Source organism: Corvus cornix, chromosome 2 (assembly GCF_000738735.6).
Source record: "Corvus cornix cornix isolate S_Up_H32 chromosome 2, ASM73873v5, whole genome shotgun sequence".
Taxonomy (NCBI): domain Eukaryota; kingdom Metazoa; phylum Chordata; class Aves; order Passeriformes; family Corvidae; genus Corvus; species Corvus cornix.
In genome coordinates this window covers 124,567,612-124,591,009 of record NC_046333.1, presented here as the reverse complement: position 1 = coordinate 124,591,009, position 23,398 = coordinate 124,567,612, and the positions used below count along the sequence as shown (strand labels likewise).

The 23,398-nt window shown below is 38.7% G+C and overlaps 1 long non-coding RNA gene across 2 annotated transcripts in view; it reads right to left on the bottom strand.

Annotated features, from left to right (window-relative positions):
- Window positions 1-23,398, bottom strand: part of LOC109145401 — a 96,644-nt gene that overhangs the window by 50,868 nt on the left and 22,378 nt on the right. The window contains exon 3 of one of the 2 annotated variants that reach the window (XR_005601368.1): window positions 8,210-8,871. The exons of the other annotated variant lie outside the window; for it this stretch is intronic. This is a non-coding gene — a long non-coding RNA (uncharacterized LOC109145401). Of the gene's footprint in view, window positions 1-8,209; window positions 8,872-23,398 lie in introns of those variants that run through there. 2 annotated transcript variants of the gene reach the window in all.

The window sequence follows — 23,398 nt, the reverse complement described above, 5'->3', positions numbered from 1 at the left end:
TGACCTTATATAGCAGAGGGAAATGGAGAGAAAAAAAATCTGAGAGCGAAGAAATTCTCTCATCTCATTAAAAAAAATTTTACATATGTGAGACTATTTCCCAGTAAATCAGACAGAGAAAAAAGCGGACGCTGCCAAAACACACAAACAACATTCCTTGCAAAGTGGCAGGACAGTGATACCTTCATTCATCACGTGCCTGTGAGATCATAGCCAACACCATGTTCCAGATTGACAAACTGTCAAGATACAAGATAAGTACTTCTTTTCACACAGGGGCAGCAGAAAAACTGGTGCATTATGTGTTCATCAAATAATCACAGGGTTTTTTTGTATTTAAAAAAAAAAAAAAACCACGAAAAAAATCAAAGAAGTTGGATGGGAAATCTCAGTTTGCTCCTCTTAAGAGTGCTATATAAAGTATTACAGCTTTTATTAAAAAAAAAATATGATTTTCTTGTTCAATTTCACAGTAGTACTACATCTTCAAACCAGGGCCAAAGCAGAGACTGATTTATTTATGGATCAATAAAAATCAGGTGCTCTTATAAATCTCATTGCCCTCTCATCTTCTGTGGCTCAGTTAGCATTCCTAGTTTTTCACCAAATGAAGCACAGTGTCTCAACACACCTGGGAGACCCAGGGCCACCTGCTACAATAACAATTAATACTTTGTAAGACCTTTCATGGTTCACAAACCCAAAGTAACATGCAAATCATATGTATTATATGTGAATTATAGATATAAAAATGGGGATCATAGATATGATAATTTACATATAATGATAATTTATGATATTTTGGGCTTGAAGATAGGAATATGGTAACTGATTGAGACACAGAAAGTAGGCAAAATAGCTTAACTTGTTCATCAATGACTTGAACAATGGGATGGAGTGCCTCCTCAACAAGTTTGCTGATGATACAAAGCTGGGAGGAGAAACAAATACGCAAGTGCTGTGCAGCCACGCAGCAAGACCTGGACAACAAGCTGCAGAGATTGTCAGAGAAGAACCTAATGAAGTTCAACAAAGGCAAATGTAGGGTCCTGCCCCTGGACAGGAATAATCCCGCTCACCAGTACAGGCTGTGGGCTGAACTGCTGGGAAGCAATTATGCAGAAAAAGACCTGGGGGTATTGGCAGACAACAAGCTGTCCATGAGCCTGCAGTGCCCTTGTGGCCAAGAAGGCCGATGGTATCCTAATGCATTAGGAAGAGCATTGCCAGCAGGTCGAGGGAGGTGATCCTGCCCCTCTACTCAGCCCTGTGTCCAGTTCTGGGCTCCCCAGTACAAGAGTGACATGGAGCTCCTGGAGCAGGTCCAGCAGAGGGCTACAAAGATGACTGGGGGACTGGAGCATCTCTGTTATGAGAGAATAGTTTGAGAGAGTTGGGCCTGTTCAGACTTGAGAAGAAGAAACTGAGAGGTAAACTCATCAATGTCTATCAGTGGCTGAAGGGAGGGTGTCAGGTGGATGGAGCCAGGCTCTGCTCAGTGGTGCCAAGCCACAGGACAAGAGGCAACAGGCAGAAACTGAGGCACAGGAAGTTCCACCTAAACATGAGGAAAAACTTTACCGTGCAGGTGACTGAGCACTGGAACAGGCTGCCCAGAGAGGTTGTGGAGTCTCCCTTGCCAGAGATATCCAAGACCAATATGGACACAGTCCTGTACAACTTGCTCTAGGAAGACTCTGATTGAACAGGAAGGTTGGATCACATGAACCAGGTCCCTTACAACCTTCTGGGATTTTATGGAAAATCATGTTACTGCCTGATCTAGTATTTGGCAACCTCTAGTGCTCAGTATGCTTGCCTCCATAAGAACTATTCAATATCTGTAACTGGTCCTAAAACATACTCTGTTTCTATGATGGTTTTCCCCAAACTTGTTGGTCCACAGGCAACAAAAGCAAATAAGTAACCCACTACTTAGATTTTCTTATAGACCTGGGGAAGAAAATACATCTGCAGAAAGTGACATAAGACAGTTTCAGAACCTGTAAATTGGGGCACTCTGTGTTACAATTGTGGCAATGAGCAGAAATGGCTCTGTTTTATTCTCACTGAGTAAGGAATCTCTGGCAGTATTTCCCTTAGCCTTGTGCTGATCAACAGATCTTCACTAACTTCAGTTCTGATACTGAAAGGACTTAGGTCAGTCACCATGACTGCATACAATCACAATTATCTAGGAATCACAGTAAACAAACCACACAGGAATGACTCCTGCCTCTCACTGCAGGTATTACTTACTTAAGTAAGTAATTAGGTACTTAATTAAGTATTTAAGTACTTACTTAAGTAAGTTTGGAAGATATTCTATTCAGTATTCTGATCCACCCCAAGCTTGCTTCATTTGGAAAACTTGACAAATGTTGTTTCAAATCTGTATTGGTATTTTTCTTCCAAGAATTCTGATCTTATCAGAGCAAGACCATGCCCAACATGACAAATCATGAGCCTGCATAGCAGATGTTATTCACTGAATTCAAAAGTTACCTTCGATCAAGCAGTGTGGGTATTGTCAGGAAGAGTATAAGCCTTCTAAGAGGACAAAGTTCATGTGTAACATGAGGGCCACAAGCCAAAAGAACAATTTTGTCTTTACTCCTCAGGAAACTTATTTCTCTTAAGAGTAATCCCTGCTGTGCTGAATCTTAATTACAGGGCAAGTAGATTGCAACATAACTAAAGGAATACATATGGGCCATTAATTTCTCCATATAGAAGTTTATAGTTTACTCATTGCACAAATTATTTTAAGGTAGCTGAATACATAGATACAAATGTTTTCAAGGATGAGGATCTGGCTATTACCCATGGGACAATTTTACTTGCAGTCACTGTGACAGCTGCTATTGCAGGACAGTTTATGAATCCTCAGCAACTCCAGACAGCCTGTATAAATGCTTTTAAGTCTGAAAGATAAACAAGTCTCTTTTATTGAGATATATCCAAACCTTGGGAGCTGCTGATGGCAGAGCATTTGCAGCCTCGCCCTCCTGCGCTTGCAGCCGAGGAGCTGGGGCTGCTGCCCTGCCTGCTGCCAGCACTGTGATGCCAAAGGGGAGCATGGAAAGTGACTAAGACATACATATGCCTCTGTATCTATTGGTGAACACACACACTGGATTTATTTGCCTCTAAAACAATCTTTAATGATTTAGTACTCTCAAGTTACGTGCACTTAGCCTGGACTTGTGTCACTGAGATCAACTACTGGCAGAGGAACAGAGCCAGGGCAGCATGAAAGCATATTCCTAGTGCTGTTATGTTCATTGACACGTGCAGTTTGCTCTTCACTGACTACTTTTGTTCCCATGGCTTGCTGGGACCTCTTTCATATTGGACTGCAAGTTGCTATGAGCAAAGTATGTGTGTACTTGGCCATACCTACAGGACCCTGGCTTGGGGCTTAATTGTTTTTATTATAAGTAATGCATAATAAAATTAGTCACATAACCCAAGAGAATAAATAGCACTAGGCAGTTTCTAAACAACTTGCTGATGGGAATTATACAAATAATTCAACAAGTATTCAGTATGAGATATTTGACTAAAATAAAAATATATTTGACTAAAATAAAAATGTCTCATGAGTCACTATCTATAGGCAAAGCTGTCCATGACAAACTTGAACTGAGCTCTACTTCATGTGCAAAGGCTTTACTTCCAATTGCTTAGAACTTTTCTAATTGTTAGCAGTTTTAAATGAAAGTTGTCTATTCTACCTATTACCTGAGTTGTAATATTTCTGAGAATGAGGTAGGGAGAAGAAAACCCAGCTGTTTGGTGTCATATGAAAATATTTTAATAGCGTTCAGGGTTTTACAGTTTGAAAGGAAACAACAAAATACGTTTTTTATCTTGATCAAGAACACAAATCAAAGAGTTCTGCTAGGAAATATTTAGAGATATTTTGATGAAACCTATGTGCACAGTGAATATTCTTCGAATGTGTTTATTATTACTGTCAGAGAAATTAACCAGGGAAAATAAATCGTGTCTTTTGGTTACTGACAAAAGCATACACACCTTGCTAATTATCAAAAATTAGGAGGATCCAAAGCATGTTGTTAGAGCTGGTATGTTAGTGATCTGTATGTTAGTGATGAACATACTGCTCACTGCAAGGGGTTCGGATTAGCTCACCTTTAAAGGTCCCTTCCAACCCAAACAATTCTATGATTCTATGAGTACAGTGTATGCTAACAAGGTCAAGCTAACCCAGAGTCTTATAATACAAAATTAATTATATTTCTTTTTTCTTTTTCATAGAAGCTATTTCATATTCACAAACTTATTGAAAAATGTCAGCAAATCAATTTGTCTTAAGAAAAAGTAAGTTAAGCTCTATTCTGATGGAGCTAGCATAGTGGGTAATCTCAGTGTATACTACAATATGGTTATGGCCTAAAATGTTAACAGTTTAACACAGTAAATGACACTGGGTAGTCCATAAACCCAAGCATGGGCTGTGCTAACTGTGCTGATAATAGAGGCAGCCCCATACTCTAAATTCAGTTCTCTTTCCCGTGCACATCTTCACTCCTAACATTTGTGATGAGTATGATAAAGTTGCCACAGAAACTGACTTTATTCCTGATGGTAGCTGAGTTTGAAAGCAAGAAGACAGCATGCTTTAAACTGGACTGACAAAAGAAAGACACTATGGCAGTATATACATTTTAGGACAAAGTATATATACATATATTTATATTTATATTTATATTTATATATTTTTAATAAACCTTTGTGTTATTTGCACCAAGAATTCACTTGCTTTGGAAAAAAGGTCCTAATTCTGATCTTACTGAACATGCAGGTTTGTGCATTGCAATGACATAAAACATCAAGATTATAATTTCTAAAGTTTATATAAGACAATTTCTAGCCATGTTCGTGAAAATGGTAGGGGTATGGTAGAAGTAAAATTATAATCTCAAGAAGAACTGCAGAATATATACAAAGAAATATGAATTCTGTACTACTTTCTTAATGATGAATGACAAAGATCATTAAAGCTCCAGATAATAGATTTCTAGACATAATTTACTTCATGCAACGTATAATGAGCCATCCATCTTACACGGTCTGTCATTCTGGAGAGACAAGACAGTGGAGTTGCTTTGGGTTTCTGTTTGTTAATTTGCTGTACAATTTACTGCTGAAAGCTTGAGCAAGACACAGTGAGTCTATGGTCAAGGTGTGACAGAACTGGATCAAGATCAAACAGTACCCTAAAGTCAGAGGGACTTCAGGTGAAATCTCAAAGCCTGTGTAAATAAATCTCCAGGAACAATTCTATCAATCTTCTGTAATCTGCATTTTTTTTTCTGCCATCACTTCATGGTGTTTGGAGAATTGATTAGAGGTGTTATAATTGGACTAAATGCTAGCAAAACAGATACAAAACAAAAACGACTCAGAGTCCTCCAGGGGAGACAGGCCACAGGAAAAGCAGAACATTGTCTTTATTTCTTAACCTAAATTCCTGATCAACGTGTTCCATTGAAGGCAGTGAGGTTTTCCAATTTTTATTGCATTTGTTTTAATTAAGACAGATTCATACTTTTAAAAAATCATTTTTATGAGTCACTGTAGATTTTGAAGTTCAAGTATTGTCTGCCAGTCAGAATACAAAGGTTCAGATACATACCTCCATAGAACTAACTTTCTATCTTATGCTCTGATATTTCTAGGGAAAAAATCAGGGCATTTTCAGAACTTCTATTTCTCCTGTGGGGCCAACCACAGAAGAACTGAGAAACTTAGAAGTGATTTCCTTGGACACTGTGCTTTCTTTGCAAAGGTGAGCACTCAAAAAGATAGCTCATGATTGAGCCCAAATTCATTGTGTCAACAGCCAGACTTTCTTTTTTTTAGGGCTTTTTTGGCTGGACTTCCTTATACTTCTAGGAAGTTCTGAAGATCAGAAAAAATAATAACTCTGTGTGCAAAAGATATTTTTCTGGCTTTAAAAAGATTCTAAGGAATTGAAAATGTTTTATGCTGTTAATATTAATATCAAATTATAATATTATGAACTTCCCACAAAATATTCAGTGATAGAAAAGACACTGTGTCATTGGGCAGTTCTATTATTATCATGAAAAAAAGCACATGTAATGATATGCAGTGTTTTGAACACCACAATTTATTGGCCTTGATTTACGATAAGACTGAAGCATATACTCACTAGGACTAAGCTTGAATGCTTTCCTGATTGGCACTTCATTAAATTTGAGGAAAAACATAGCCTGCTTTTTCATTTTCAAATTCAAGAACCATGGTATGAAAATTAATTTCCTTTAGCTAAAAGGAAGAGAAACCACGTAGGAGCTAGTACTGTCCCAGTTCATACAAACCATAAATGAAAATACAAGCTTAACTTGCACTACAAAATCCATTCTAAAACATGCAAAGAACCTCTGTGAGTTATCTTGTTCTCCCTTGTTTCCGTCTCCTTTCTGCTTCCAAAAAAATCCTCTGAAGTTGGTGATGATTTGGCAAAAGCTCTGAGTTCCCCATCTGGTTCAGCCTTTGCTTCCTAGCTCAGAGCAGAATCACTAAGGTAACTTTCAATGCCAGACTAATGCTCCCTGAGGGTGCTCTGACAGTGCATGTGTGACTAAATGACACGTTACACTGCATATTTCACACTGCGAGAACTAAAGGGATTTAATAATGTTTATTGCCTAGTTAGAGTCCTCCTCTCCCTCTCTCTAGCCTTCCTTTCAATCCATAAACCTATGCAGAACTGATGGATTGCACAATATTGCTGAGGAGTATACCCATTGTTTCAGCAAAGGAAGAGCTATTTTTCAAACCACTCATCCAGAAATTTGGCTGATCACAATAGCACTCTAGGTCCCTTAGGGTATTTCCCTTTTCTTCTAGATAAGACAAGACACTGGAGAATATGTAATTAAAAAAAAAAAAAAGCCAACCAAATAACAGGAACAAAAAAACCTCCAAACCCTACATATGGCAAAGTAAAGCAAACAGGCATTGGAATATTTTGCTTTTGTGACTCATTATATTCCTGAATTGGGTATGACAAGTATGCTAAAGAGACCATTTGGATGCTTGACTAGCTCTGGATGTCCTGAATTTCAGCCTTACTTCAATTCAGTAGTGTACCTCTGAGATGAATTTTCTGATCATCCTCACTTACCAGTTAGATTCACAGGGGACCAGGCTCTGGATACCCATGTGTTGCGATCCGGTTTAAACCCAGAAAAGCAAAGCAAGCTAAGTCTCTGTGCATAAACCATAAAGAACTTAGAAGGTTCAAAATATTCCCAGAAACAAGGTTAAAACCAAACGAGGTTAGATGTTGATGCCAAAAAATGGATGTATTTTATTTAATAGTGAAAGAGGCAAAGAGAAGGGAAGAGAAAAGAAAGAAAGAAAAAAATAGAAAAAGAAGTGTGCGTGAGGGGTGGGGGAACAGGGAGAGGTGACAGGGGTTAGGTGGAAGCACATCACCCATCCGAGGGTCCCAACGACGTCTCATTGCTCCCCTCCATCTGGTCTGCTGGTGGTGAGGGTCCCCCATCGCCGCCATGGCCACGCCACCACGCGCCACACCATGCGGCCACACCACGCGGCCACACACCGCGCCACACCATGCCGCCACACACCACCACACGCCAGAGAGTGCAGAATCCCATGGATTAATGCACACTTTGGGCCAAGTGGGAATGCCCACGTGTCTCCCTTTGCAGGGGCCAGCCTGACACCGTCCCTTGCAACACTGAGGGTCTGTTGCATCATCTCTGGCGCTCTGGTGCTCGGTCTGGGGACCCCTTTGGGGGGCCCCTGTGCTGTGGATAAGCTTCCCCTCACCACAGTGAGGACCCCTCAGCTGGCCTCTGCACAGTGGAGGATGGGCAGTCACTGCGCCTCTCACCAGAGGCTTTTCCAAAATACCCAGAGCCTCTCCTCCCTCCACCCCTTGGTTCGAGGGTCTGTTCGAGCCTGGCAGTTGATAGCCCTGGGGCTGTGGTCCTCATCTTGGAGGTGTTAAGCCTGTGCTCATCGAATGTCCCCAGCCCTGAGCTGTTACTTTATCTTATCTTCATCAGCGAGCAGCGGTAAGGCCTCAGTCAGGGCCCCATTCAGGGTGCAGTAGTCTTTTTTGCAGCTTTTGTAATACAGTTTTAAAAGTCCTTCAAGAAAATATTTAAGTCTTAAATGATAATATTTCAGTCTCTGACACCATGTGAAATTTCTTTCAGATTAAATCAAACCTGAAGTGGGATCCCAAAGGATGCTCCTCCAAAGTCTAAAATATTTGGTCCACGGCCTGTAAAGCTGCAAGTAAACTTCCCCTGAAGTCCATATGGTGTCAGTGTCAGACCTTAGCACACATTCATTTGCTCTCCAAGTGCTTCTGTAGTGCTGTACTGATTGTTGCTATGATCGCTGCCTCTATGGCCACATTAGGATACAGTTTGTGCGCACAGTCATGAAACCTATTTCTGCAAATAAGAAAAGAGTTTTGCCTACAACCATTCTGGGAAATCAGGCTCAGTGAGTGTTCTTTCTGTGACACAGCTACTCTCCAAATGCTGCAGGTCAGTATTTCAAAGCATATGACAGAATGACTAAAGCTGAAATCAATAAAGGCAGAAACTCCGGGTGTTTAATCCCTTAAGATTTAAAGATCATTTTTATTTGTAAATAAAGGTATGTCTAACAAAAATTGCTGTTCAGAGATTTTCAAAAGATGTCACAATTTTTACTGTTGTTCTTATATTAACATACTTACACCTATCTATAGCTTCAAACTGGTGAACCATCAATCCATTTGATTAAAAAGACCATTTGCAGACCCATGTTCATAGTGCTTCTATATGCCTGTAGGGGGAAGATCACAGCAAATTACTACAAAACCTGATGGAAGTCTCCAGAAGCAGTAAAATTTTAGTTTATTGCCAACACGTGTGACCCCAGACATGATGAACCCCACTAAAAGCATTTCGGGCAAGTATATATGTATGAACACGTGAGAATGATCAGAGAAAGCTGGATAAATTACTCTATGAAAGCATCAGTGTCTCATTACACAAAGAAAGAGTAGTTTGGCAGAAGCAAGTATTTCTGCATTCAGAAGAAAATGGAATATGTACACGTGAGTTGTTTAAAAAGTTGAGGTCATAATATTTGTGTCATATTACAGACTTTTTTTGAGTATGAAAGCACATTTGTGCTGTGTTTCTTAAAAAAAATATGTACGAAAAGTAGATAAAAATGGAGTCCATATTTTCACTGTATTTGGGGATCACACAGGTAAGAGCTGAAAATAGTTACTAATGGGAAAAGTTTTGTACAAAAGCTCTCGCTCCTTGCAAAGAACAGAAACAGAAGACAGTGCAATAGAACAGAATATCAATGCGCACAGCTGGTTAGGAAGAATTTTTGACTCAGGCAAATGCTGGAGGAAAAATTGTTGCTCTGCTGCAGTTTTCTGAGATGTAAAGCCCTAGATTTTTAAGCAACAATTTATGGAGCAAGCAGACAGTGTACTGTAGAAATGAACTTGCATTTATAGGATGTAGAACAGGGAAGAAGGTAATAGGTCTTTTTCAATCCAAATACACTGTTCTTTTCCTTGCTGAAATTAATTCTGGAAAATGGGTCCATAGATGATGATCACTGCTTCAGAGCCAAAGTTGCAAAATCCAACAGAGTACAGTGTCAACTACAGCCAGGGAGTAGTTTCAAGAGACAAAATACAGTTTAATGTGACTGGTTTCTCAGCTCTTTTTCAGAAGGGTATGCTGAATTTTTTTCAGAAAAGCTCTAAAATATGAAGGAAGTTCAGAACACTGAAGTACACTTTTAAGGATTCTTTAATTATCTTGTTTCAGACATTTCAAACTCCTGACCAAGGCTACTCTCCGAACAATAAAGTCCCATATTAATATATTTTTCTGAAAAGTATTGTAGGCTGAAGCCAGAGATTAAGTTAAACTAACCTATGTTAGTGTCTTTGGAATATTGTTGCCTTTTCTCTCAGTGATGCCATAGTAAAGATGCTGGTCAATGTAAAGAACAAAACAGGGTGATTACTCAGACTTTTGTGGTTTCAGTGTTAGGTTGGAACAGAGTTTCAGTGGCAGACACAGCTGGATAAAACAGTGATTTTATCAAGATGGAGAAGAGGACTCCAAAGACTGCAAGAGTCCCCAAAGGTCTTCAAAGAAGAAAATATCTTCATCTTTTCAGACATATCATATTTGTCTTTTTGATTGCACTCTAAGGTTCATTAAGTGTAGGCAGACCCTACATTTAGCTCAGGAATACACAAAATCAGTTATTCAAGAGTGCAGTCAGGCTCTTAGGCACCAGAAAGCAGATCAACTCTGCATCCTGAACCTTGCCAGCTGCTTTTGTTCTCCCCCTCTCACTTTGTTAGGGCTTTGTTTACATGGAAATATGCTATAGGGAGTGTATCACTTTTTAAAAACTATATTTAATAGAGTAAAATGATGAAATGGCCTTTTGGTGAAGATGGCTTGGACTGAAATTCATATATAGTGACGATCAGGATTAGGGGTTCCAAATAGAATGGGTGAAACACCATGAAATACTGTAAGATGACTTGAAGTATTGATTAAGAGTTCACAGCTTTCCCTGATAATGAATGGCATCAGTCTATGGAGATTTTTTTGTTGTTTTTTGGTGGGCTTTTAGCCCTTTTCTTGCAACACTTTGTTGTTTTTAAGTTAAATGCTTGTACTATAATATCTTAAGTTTATAATGGCATTCTAGAAGGAGAGCTGTCAGAAAAGCTAGAGCCACTTGCTTGTTCAATGGCAATATGTTTTGTTGAAAAGCTTTTTAGGAGTATGTGGAAAACATAAGTGGTATCTGTTCTGGTAATACCATAATTGTGTGTCCCACAAATTATACTTGGTCCTTCAAGGCTCCAGCATGGTAAATCCTGGTGATGCATTTCCTCATAAAACATATCAATACTCCAAAGCAGAGAAAAATACCCCACCACTTTATCAAAAATATAATTAGAAATAAATATGAGATTTCAGAGACTACCAGAATATTGATGTGTAAAAATCAATTTAATCATAATCATAGAAACCCATATTCTTTATAATACACATCAATGATTAGTAGAGTTAACAGTCTGTGAGGTAATTTTTCAGGTGATATTTCAATTGGCCATGCAATGATATTATTACCCCTGGAGGTATTTAAAAGACATGTAGATGTGGCACTTAGGGACATGGTTTAGTGCTGGATTTGGCAGTGCTGGGTTAACGGTTAGACTTCATGATCTTGAGGGTCTTTTTTCAACCTAATGATTCTATGATTCCACTGCCATAATGGCCTTGTAAAGGCAACCACTCCAAATGCTCCTTTCTGGAATTTCACTCTGACCGGAGTCCACAGCTGAGACTATTTGGCTTGGGTAAAAAAAACCCCAAATCAGCATAAAAACTCAAACATTTTTCTCTTAGGATTTGTTCCTTGTGAAACAATTTTTGCAAGGGCAATTGTGAGTCACCAGAAGGACACTATGACACAGCAGCCCTGCTGATGGGGTGCAGAGGCACATTGGATAAAATGGTGCACAGCTGAAGAAGCAGCATCAGAGGCTTTGCAGATGGAGTATTAGAGATCATGACACTGGCCACAGGAGTACTGCCAGGCTGATTGCATTGCAGTTCCTCTACAGTGACCTCCACAAGGCTTTCTTACCCTACTAAAGAAAAAAACTTACTCTTCATCCATATTATGGATGAGTAAGATGGATCCTTTTCATTTCCAATTCTACTCATTTTCTATGTTCGTTGTTTAAAACTGGTCACCCAGCACCAGCATATTTATAAAAACTGATTAGTTCTATCAATCTAGCTGCTGGCTTGTTTATGAGGTTTGTTATTTACAAGATAGGAAATTAAACTTTGCATAGTGAATAAAATCAGATTGTTACTATTCCAGTCATTAATTGTACTTCACTTGTAATTTTCATACTGTCAAACATATATTCCAGTTCGCAATTAGTTTAACAGCTTTTGTTTATTCCATCATATCAACTTTCCTCTTAATTTTAAAAAACTTATAGGTTTCCTAATCTGAATCCTGTAATTTCATTATAGAATTATGATTCCAATGCTGATAATACTTTCCAAGGCAGTGTTTAATTATTTTGGGGTGGATTGAACCAAATGTTCGGGAAGAAAAAGAGGACAGAGAATACAATATCACTTACTTGATAGTTTGGTGTCATTATGGATTTCACTCACTTATTCTGACCTGGATTCTCAAAGAGCCTTCTGCAGATGCAAAGCATGCCTGCTCACTTACAGCCTGGATATTCCACAGGCAGAAAGAGAAATTTAACTGGATAACCGGTCCCACACACAAAGTCCACTTCCTACATACATCTGCAGTTACTTACACCTAATCACATCAGTCTAAGTCTATTTATAAAATTGCTTACCTTCTCACATTGCCTATGCAAGCATAGGAAAAAGAAGCTATAAATGTCCCTTACCCCAGTAGTCTGGCCACATAACAGATATGCACTTCCCATTTAACTTCCCACACTGTTTTCCACTTGAATACGAACTACAACTCTGTTACTTTAAGAGACAATCTATTTTTTGCAGAAATATCATACAAAAGCAAAATATTAAGGATATTTAATGAAGCCCCATCCTCAAAACATAATGGAAATTGGACAGATTACAAACAACTAAGTGAAAATTTGACAAATATTTTAGGCTTTACAATATTAAAATTAATCCAGATGATCAGAATAAATTAGGTTAGGAGCTTGATTATTATTGTTTAATGCAAGAATAGCAGATCCTGATGGACACTCCTATTTTTATAAACTATATTTCATTCTGTCACTTTTGCCTGCTTTACAAATAATTTTTAAAATCTAATGTTAGACACACTACTAAAAATTGAATAGTTCAGATGTATAATTTGGAAAACTGAGCCATGAGACTTGTGGATGGAGAGCTTGTCACTTAAGAATGTGTTTGTTTGTCATTTGGTTAAATCAGATCCAGACAATGTAAGTACCACCAGATGGGAAGTATTAATTACAATAATAGTAATAATAATAATTACAATAATAATAATAATAATAATAATAATAATAATAATAATAAAAAAATTTTAAAACCTTCACAGAAGTACATTTGAGTATGCACTGATTTGTACTGGTACATAAATACACAAATGAAATCTGTGGAAGTAAAGATACATATGGGGTCATCCTGAAACTTGCAAAAGCGTGGAGAAGCCTCCACCGAAGGAGTTCAACTTCTTCTGAAAGACAGTGGAAAACTCCAGCCAAGTTTTATAATGGCTGAGTGAAACAGTCACAGTAATTGAATCCTTCTCCAGCATAAAAAACTAGATGGCTTGTAACCCAGTATTACTGCATCAGGCCATATGTGCTGGATCATTAAAGGCAGTTAAATAAACAGATAAGCAGGAAATCCAGTCTGGCTTTAAAAATCTAGAGTGCAATCAGCCACTTCCACAAACTTAGTGAAGTGATCCAGAGCTCAGCAATGAACAATGAAAAATGTTTATGCATTTTACTCATGAATTGTCCTTCACTGAATGCTTGGGGCATGCAAATAAAATGCTTTGTTTGTGGGTTTGTGACATTGAGAGAACAGGTACTCTTAATCCATAATAAATATGTATTTTAAAATCTGTTCTTTAAAACAATACGTTAACAAGGAAATGAAAATCAAGAAATATCAGTAGCCTGTTTTTCAGTGATTTTTTCAAACAGATATTAATAAAAAAAATATATTAATTAATGGAAGAAGCACAATTTTTACTTAGTTTAGGGTACAGCCAGCCAACATATCTAGGTGATTGATATCCAGTATGCATAGTCTTGTTCGAATGGTCTGCTGAAACCAGAACAAAATGTCTAAATCTGAGGCAAAATTAAACACTCTGAGAGACAGGAACAAAGCTAATTATTTGCAAGGCAGATATTATATATTGGTATTTTGAACTGATTGTTTATTTTGCCTGGAAGCAAGCCTGTCATTTTTATACAGCTTTTTGGGGATTTTTTACCAGTTTTATGCCACTGGGTAGTATCTACTGATGAAATGCAGTCAGAAGAGCTTTCTGCATAATTGCACTTGCAGTGAAGCAGTCAGATCCTCTTCTTCAGCACTTGCTTGCTCTCACACCCACATATTCTTATTCGTATGCAGTGTCTTATCTCTTGCTGTCTGGCCTGTGAATTATGTGTCTGCTTTTATGTTTTCTGCCAGTGTTTGCTCATCACTGGTTGGTCATTTTTCACCTCCTGAGCTACACAGTCATCACTGTTACCACTCATACTTCCATGATAGAAAATGAAAAGTATGTCCCTTCACTTCAATATTTAACCCTGTTTCTGCTGAAAGAGGCTGAGGACTATTCTAATCACAACATGTGGAAGTTTTTTTCCTAATCAAGATGTATCTAAAGCTGAAAAATAAGGTAATGTTTCCATAGTATATTGTTACTAAAATTATCAGAGTCAGCAACAGTCTTGGTCTCTGTCTATGAAATACTGGGCCATAACAGATGACTGTGAGGTTAAGTCTGCTCTTCCATACTATGGTGCACAGCAGGCTGAGTGGGGGAGAGACAAATTAAGTGGAGATGCACACAAGTGTGTGCGAATCAGAGAACACTGCAGGGCAGCAAATGGCTTCCGGAAAGCAGCAAGAAGCACTTAATCAGAGGGACCATGTGAGTGGCAGGAATTTCTTGCTCCCTTAGCTGGGAGGTGTGAGAGCATCTGCTCCAATGCTGCCATTAAGTCATCATAAACAACCCCCATTCTCTGCCTTGCAGCACTAAGAGTCAGATACTGGTGGAATGACTGTCTTTCTGGTATTTCTGTCAAAAATACTTCAAGGGCATGTGGGAATGGAGGAAAAAACCCAACAGTTTTCTTTTCAGACTGAATTACCAGCACAAAAATACATCCATTTTAATGAAAATTCTGTTTACATAGCAAAGTGTTCAAGAAATTGAAATACCTATGGGATTTCCAGTAGTATATCCTAAGAGGATTCCTCTATTTACTGTGACTTTTATTAATAAATTAATTGCTGGCAAATTTGTTACACATTGTGTGCACAGATCTTCAATCGTCTTTGGCTGTGCATTTCTTTAAAAGCACTTTGTTCTTGACAATACCACGAAAGTCTCTAGACTGAAATGAGTCTAGAAATGCCAGAAATAGTAATATTTATGCAAATTCCTTGGCCCCAACTGAAAGTCAAGAGAAAAAAAAGACAGTTAACCATTTGCTAGAAAAACACCAGTATTGCTTACAAAGGGAAAAAAAAAAAAAAAAAGACTTAAATGACTATTTATTTCTGAAATGCTGAGTCATGGAACCAGATATGCCAGAAACCTTGCCAGGATATGTTTCCCATCCTGTTTGGGGTTTTTTTACTGAAAATGGATTGAGAGAAATGAGCGCATTCTCCAGATCACAGACTCTTTGGCAGCAGTTACCAGAAAAAGATTGATCATGAGAACAAACTCATCTCCATCTGGGAAATGGGTTCCATGGGTTCTGTGCCCATGGCAGAAGGGTTGGAAACAGATGAACTTTAAGGTCCCTTCCAGCCTGAACCATTGTATGACTGTATGGAATTAGTCTGACGGCCCACTTTGCACAGCAAAGCCCTGTGGCCAGACACAGGTGGGACTCCAGCTTCAGAAGCACGAGACTGTCTGACCTGACCCCAGGGTCCAGCCACACCCCTCCTGGGGTAGCTCTGGGGGAAAAAAAAATCCCCCCTCGCCCAGCCAGGGCACTAGCAGCCTGCCAACATGGGTGAAGCTGAGCTGATCAGAGGCACAGTCAAGTGCCTCTTACATGGTCAAGTACCATGACAAAGCTGGCCAGTCCTCAGAGAGCTACAGGCATGTGCTGGAAGTCATAGCCCCTTATTTCCAATAGACACTCAAGGAAAATCAGCACCCGAGGCAAGGTCAGAGGAATGCCGTATAGGACAACTTCTGAAACACCTCCAGTTAAAGTTTCAAAAAGCACAAAAGCCTAAAGAAAAGCAGTTAAAAGCTGCCTTTCTGCAGATTGGAGCTAAATCGCAAGTCACACAGCAACTTCTTTCTCAGGAGGTCTCTGAGAACAATCAGCAAATTTGCTGCTGGGAAGTATAAAAGGTAACATATTCACAACTATGGTTCCCATTCCTGAAATGGCTGTGCTGCCAGCCATGGTCTATAACCCCTGTGTATTTTGTGCTGAAACTGCCCTTTCTTTCCTGAGAGCTAGAATTAGGGTGAGAATGTTCAGGCAAAGACTGTCTGGTCTGAAGACCAACACTGTAGAAATGAACATGCAAAAATTCATTGTCGTTTTCTGCAGTGTGCAGCAGTTAAGTATTCATACCCAACCTTGTGAGCCTGAAAATGTACTGGAAGCCCAATTGAATAAAACAACTGCTGTAGAGCATGGAACAGTAGCTTGTGCTGCTTTAGAATGTAGCTGTGTAGCTAAACAGTGCTGCTGGTGGGAGCCTCTTTTATAGAACCAAAACAAAGGACTGTGAGCAGCGTGTGGACAAGGCATCTTGAGTTTTGTGCAAGCGACCTGTGCTGCCAACACTCTTCTGACCAGGGAGTAATTTTTAAATGTATGGAGAGAAGAGTGCCCTAAATGAGGCTTGCTCCTTGCAAGCAGACCAACCTGAAAATGTGTGAATCTTGGGGTTTACAGAGCAAAAGTCTAGACAAATCTAGGAAATTTAATACATTTTGAAAGGCTCAGAGGGGACACATACTTGCTTTCTCTCCCATTCAGGACCTAGAAGCATCTTCCATAGTCACAGTAAAAGGCCTTAATTTTTCACCTTCCAGCTCACTGGAGGGCAGACAGGCCACTATTCACAATTCATGTTTACATTTTGTTATAAAAAACCGTGCCATTCTGGTCATGTATGTCAAATACTTGCCAATAAAAACCTAAAATTTGAAAAATTTTCCTTACATGACACATGAATTTTCCTGAGGGCTGAAAGATTTTTAGGACATGTCTTTTACATGAGTACTCCATTGCAAAATATCACCTTCTGTTATCTGCAGTTTTGGAGGATGTGATTGAGTTCCACTGTGCTTGAAGAGAAGAAAAACAAGCTGTTTTCTCTGGCTCTGGAGACTGAAACAACTGAAACAACATGGTTCTCTAACGCAAGAGCCAATTTCTATAATGCACAACTTGAAAACAAATCCCAAACCTTTCATCACCTTGAATATTCTAGAACAGACAAACCTATTTTATCTCACACTTGTTATTTTGACTTCAGAAACATCATGGGTTCAAAAAGTGGAACAGCTGGACAAAAAAAAAAAAGATAAAAAGGAAAAGGAAATCACAGCAAACAAAGCTGATGGGATGTTCAATTGTGGAGAGATCTGGAGATATAGGAAAACAAGCCCTTCCCTACTCCAATGGGCTGATTCCTGGTGCCTGGGTTTATGTACCAGTCATGACTTTTCCTGCTTTGCAAAGGATGCTAACACCGTAAGCCCTTGCCTTTCCCTCCACTCTCTGGCAAGGAGAACACTCATGGCAGGGAGAGGCTAGCACAGTTCGGGAGGCAGCGAGGCCTGGGAAACCCTCATCTCCCCAAGGATGCCTCTCCCAGCTGGCTTCCCTCTCAAGGCTCCCACTGTGCTTCCACATCATCTCCCACTGCTATGTAAGACTCTCAAATGCTTTGCTGTGGGCATCTAGCAGAGTATCACCTTCAGGAGGTGAGCAAGGGGGAAAAGTTATTCCACGCGCATAAGGTGAAATTCCAGGTAAAGCTCTCTGTGCTGCTGAGTAAACAGTCTGGTTTATCCTGCGCAATTGCCTCCTATCTCCCCATGAGATAAGGACTGGGGCAGTCCGTTGGGACAGTGACCCAAAGTCTTTTCCAAAGCACAAGAGATAAGACAAAATTGAAACTGAAAGAGATTACATTTAATTTCCTAGCTGCTGCCAGAAGTCGTGATCCGGTGGGAAAAACTGTGTGTGTGCATACACATTCACATCCTCTGTGCTAAAGGGAATGGTCAATGTCTGGTGTTGCCAGCAATTGTTGTTTTGCCTTTCAGGACAAAAGCTCCAGAAAGGAGAAGGCACTGAGGCATAATTTTAGTCTGGGGATGCAATTACATACTTCCACTTACATTTTTTTGCTTTTTTGTTTTTTTTTTAAATCAGTAGTGTTCTAGCAAGTTTTAGATGTGCTAAAACTTATGCCAAATCAACAGCACACAGTTGTGGACATGCACTTCTGACAAGTGAAAGAAGCCCTTGTTCCTGAGCCACTTGTTGTAAGCAAAATGCAAAATGTAATTGTGAAAAAGAACATGAAAATTCTGCTAAACCAGACCTTTACATGGTCTACTACCTTTCATTATGCAAAAGTTTTCAGGTTAAAATAACAGATTCAGTAGGTTATTTTTAAGTAGATAGACAAATCCTTTCTCAGGCAAGCACAACACATTCTGAACAAATTATTACCACAAATGCTGTTTGTAGACTATTCTCCTTTCCTCTTCCAATGTTTTTCATTCAAATTGACTTTTATAATTTCTCTTTTTTTTATAAGTACATTAGTAGTAATAAATACTCTAAAATAACATAAAATTATTGTTCATGTTTCAACTTTCACCTTTCAACTACTCTCAAAAAAGTAAAAAAAATCTTGCACAAAATTTAATTAAAATATGAAGTTAATATTCAAGAATAAAACCAGGAAAATGAAAATCCCTTGAGCTATTATAACTTTCTCTGATTCAACAGACATAAAATACTGTAGCATAAAACCAATTTCATGCTGCCAGATAAATCAGTGTGTCATGCTCACATTACTATGTGTTCTTGTTAAGTAAATGTTCACTTGAGACAAAGGATATGCTACATTATTTTTTAAAAGCATGTAGAAATGCATGTATATATATATATGTTATGTGGCACTTAGCGTAATTACAACTGAGCTGAATTTTGCAGGAAAATTGGGATTCACCTGACTTTCAAACCTCTGCAACAATAATTTCAGCCTGCAGACATCAGCCCCACAGTCAAGAATTCAAAGGAGAGCTTTATATCAGGATTCAGTTGACCCATCATTTATTTTCACTTCATGAGAAATATTTTTCTTCATTTGCAGTAATCATCTAAAACAGAGAAACATATTTCAAAACAAAGAGATGAAGTAATTTTATACATCTTTACCAGCTATCTCCTTTTGTTATGTGCATTGATAAAGATGACTTTTTAGCTTAAGATTGTTTTCACTAATCATTAACAAATGTCATCCTATCAAAGATGTTATTCAATACATGTGTACTTTAGAGTTTTCTAGGGAATATTTATTGCGAAATGTATTTAAAACCATGCTTTTTTATAAAACTTATTATATGTACATCAATGAATTCAAGACAGCTTCAGTTTTAATTATGTTTTTTATATTTTTTGCCTATTAGTCCTCTTATATTCCTGAATATATTAAAGCAATCTCTCGAGGCATTGTTTATAAATTCCAGAATAGCTTGTATTTTCTTATATCCTTTTAGTTAAAAGCTTGTTTTCCTTACTCTTTTCATATTCCATGGAGATATTTTAAAATTTCAAGTTTATCTAATTGTTCATTTCAAATTTTCAATTGACTTGTGTTCAGCATTATTGCCTGTATTCAGTTTTGATACACTTTCACACCATGCAGATAAACCAAATAATTCTGGAAAGCTTCCAGTTGTATCAGCACCATTGGCACATACTGAAGTCCCATTTGTTATAACAATGATCATAATAAGTTTGTCCTGTTCCAGTGAAAATTCCTGGAGGGAGCCCAAAGTGCATGGCAAAGGCTACAAAGGTCTTATTTTAGAACTTGTTTTGGGGTTGCCATTGCTTGGGGACAGTATCCAGCCATCAGAACACCAACACTTCACAGCACTCTGCAATATTCAGCTGTCACGTTCTCAGCCTCTGGCTCCTCTTTGATACCTGATTAATTTGTTTTCTCTGGCTGTGGGGCTGACTGCTGGTGCCAAGGCTCCCACAGTAGCAGCTCCCCAGTTGCTGGTGACCAGGAGCAGCGTGGGGTTGGCCAGGAGATCCACATTCTGTGGAGCCTCACTTCTGGGGAAGGCTGACAGCATGGAGAAGTCACAACATGAGCTCTCAGTTCCTGGATGTGTGGCACATGAGATGTTATACAGACATCAGAACAATCTGTACCAAAATGCTTTAACTTAAATTGCTTAGCTGGACTTTAACTCACACTTCAGTTTCACAGCAGAAGGCACTGTTTAGCTAGGTTACAGGGTCAGCACGGGAGAGCCAGGCTACGTTCCTTCCTTTGTATTCTGCTCATTATCCACTGTGCTGGGTTTTGAGGCATTGCAATTTCATTTTTGTAATGATTCAGCTCTCATACTGGGAGTTAGCATCTTCTTATATACTTCTTTGTCCCCCTGCAGTTTTTCATGAGCTGCATTCAAATTCCACTGAATGAGAGCACTGCCCAAATGAAGCCATGATACTTTTTTAATAATAACATTTTTCAACCATGGTTTTGGCCGCCTTTATAAGAGAAGTTTTAAGAAACAAAAGAGAAAATGTGTAGCCATTCAATCTATTTTAAGGAAAACCAACAGAGACAAGCTGCTAACAGGTACCTACTACTCTGGATGTCCTCTCTGATCACTGAAGTCAGGATGTCTTTTTTACATGATATGTATTTTCTTTTTCTCTAAATAAATATGTACCATGCTGAATCTGAGGTTCCTTAATTTCACAGGTCAACCATAATTTGTGTTTACATAATGAGCTTTAGTCCAATTGTCTGTACTGTGATTACATCTATACCTATTAGAGACTTCTAATTTTCACTCTTTGCTTTAGTAAATATTGATTATCTGTAACTATTTTTGATATCCAGATATGCATTGGGAACTTATGCATTTTACATAAGCAAATGATTAACAGAGAGCCTTGTAATATAGAGAAGACATGGAGAATTATTTAGTGTAATAATCAGAATGTGAAATTTGGGATTATGTGCACAGTGAGAAAAATAAATACTGAAAGCAAAACAATAAATATTTTAAACTAAAAGATTACCTTGAAACACTAACAGAGAGGTAGCTTATTTGATTAAACTGAGTGTATTAGAGTATTTTATAGTTTTTGTAAACGACATGATCTATGTAAGCACACTTTTAGCCTTAGAGAAACAACAGCCTGAGGTTGCATTTGACTCACTGGGATAACAGATGACTTAAACATCTTCCTTCACTACCTTTAATGGTTGAATTGGATAGCTTCCTGTCTGTCAGAAAGAAACCTTCTTTCCCCATGGACCTGTTCTTTCATAAAGGTCAGCACAGCCTCTGCTTTGCCTTTGTCACTTTAAAAAAAAAAAAGAAGTCTGTAAGTGTACCAGTATATTTGCTAACCCTTGACTTCCTAAGGGGTTTTTTGCCCTTTTTTAATCAACTAAAAAAAAAGAAAGGAGAAAAAATGAAAGATACTTTTCACTGAAAATGTTTGCTTTATGATTTTGTAATATTTATATAACAACAATCTTAAAAAAAACCCCATATTGGTGTTTTGCAAGTATTTCTTCCCTTGTCAGAAAAAAGTTATTTTTACTTAACAATTAAGGCACTTGCTAAGATGCTTCTCAAAGATATTTCTTCCCATGCAACTGTTTTGTCATATAAAGAGGATAAATGACTCTTAAGAGATGTTTTCAATGAAACAAGCTGGCTGAAGAAAAATATGAGTGCACTTCCAATTGCTGGGCACAAGGTATTTTAAATGCATTTTGGTTCTATACAGTCTTCCAGTTGTTTGCATTAGCTGTCAACCATAAGTTGACTATAAATTTTAGCCACACATTAGTTGGTGTCTGAGCTTACTAGTGATGCATTTTGTATTTTTAAGAATCAGTCATAATTCATAGAGCATGCCAGTGTAACAAAGAAGCCTGAATATAATCTTGCTCAGTGTAATTTGAGGTGGCACTGCTAGGCACATGCAAATGTCAATATTATTCTCTATATGTAAATATTCCTTTTGTTCGCATAATCCTCATGGGTACCATGTTTCAGTATTTGGCTGCTTCTAGCAAACCAAAGGGTAAAGTGGTGGACAGATCAGCAGTAATGTATATTATAAGAAGCCTTCAAACAAGAAAGGCCTTGGCAAAACCGAAGTCACCAAAGTTAGTTTCTGGTTATGATTAGGTCAGTTTTACATATGACAAATGATGTTTTCAGGAGTTAAACCAACAAGATACTGCCTAGGGCTTCACCCTTCTCCCACAACCCTCACTACAGCACAAGTATGAGGAGGACATGCTAACAATTCCACCCTGGGGTGTGATGCAGCAAGTGCTTGTACATCCACACACGTTCACACTCCTCCACAAATAAATGGAAACCATACTTTACAATCCAGAACATATCCCCTGCCTTAAGAAAAAAAATTTCATTCACTCTTTTTAACCAGCTATTAATGCCCCTCAGCTCTGGCAATTGGGTCCATCAGACCAGGCTCAGGCCAACAAGACTAACTGGACACACACAGTGGATCCCAGAGGCAAGGCAGCTGTGTCAGGGGACCTCATCAATGTCTGTCAGTATCTGAAGGGAGGGTGCCAAGAGGATGGAGCCTGGCTCTTCTCAGTGGTGCTGAGCAATAGGACAGGAGGCAACGGGCAGAAGCTGATGCACAGGAAGTTCCACCTGAATGTGAGGAAGAGCTTCTTTACTGAGCCATGACTGAGCACTGGAACGCCTTACCCAGAGAGGCTGTGGACTCTCCCTCACTGGAGATACTCAAAAACCATCTGGACACAATCCTGTGCCATGTGCTCTGAGATGACCCTGCTTGACCAGGGAGGTTGGGCCAGATGACCTGCTGTGGTCTCTTCCAACCTGACCCATTCTGTGATTCTGTAATTGAGGGGGTTTGCCTCTCTTTCATACACACTACTTGTCAAATCCTGAAATTCTTCTACTTTATGCCTGAAGAACAGTGTTTGTTGCATTGTAAAATCCAGTGATACAATAAACAATAGTTTTCCCTGTAAAAATGACACTATTTTTGCTTGATATTGTTGACTTTAAAACAATGGCATTTTTATACTTTGTTCATTTAAAAGTTTTCTAAAATGTTTCATTCTCTTTATGTACCTAAAGGCTTTCCTGCTTGCAGACCTCTGCCTCAGATTTTGGACACTTGTTGACCCAGAAACCTCCCTGAAAAGGCATCTTCACAGGATGCCTCTCAGTGTACAGCCTTGCTCAGTTAGCTCCACATTTCCAGCATGGGATTCAG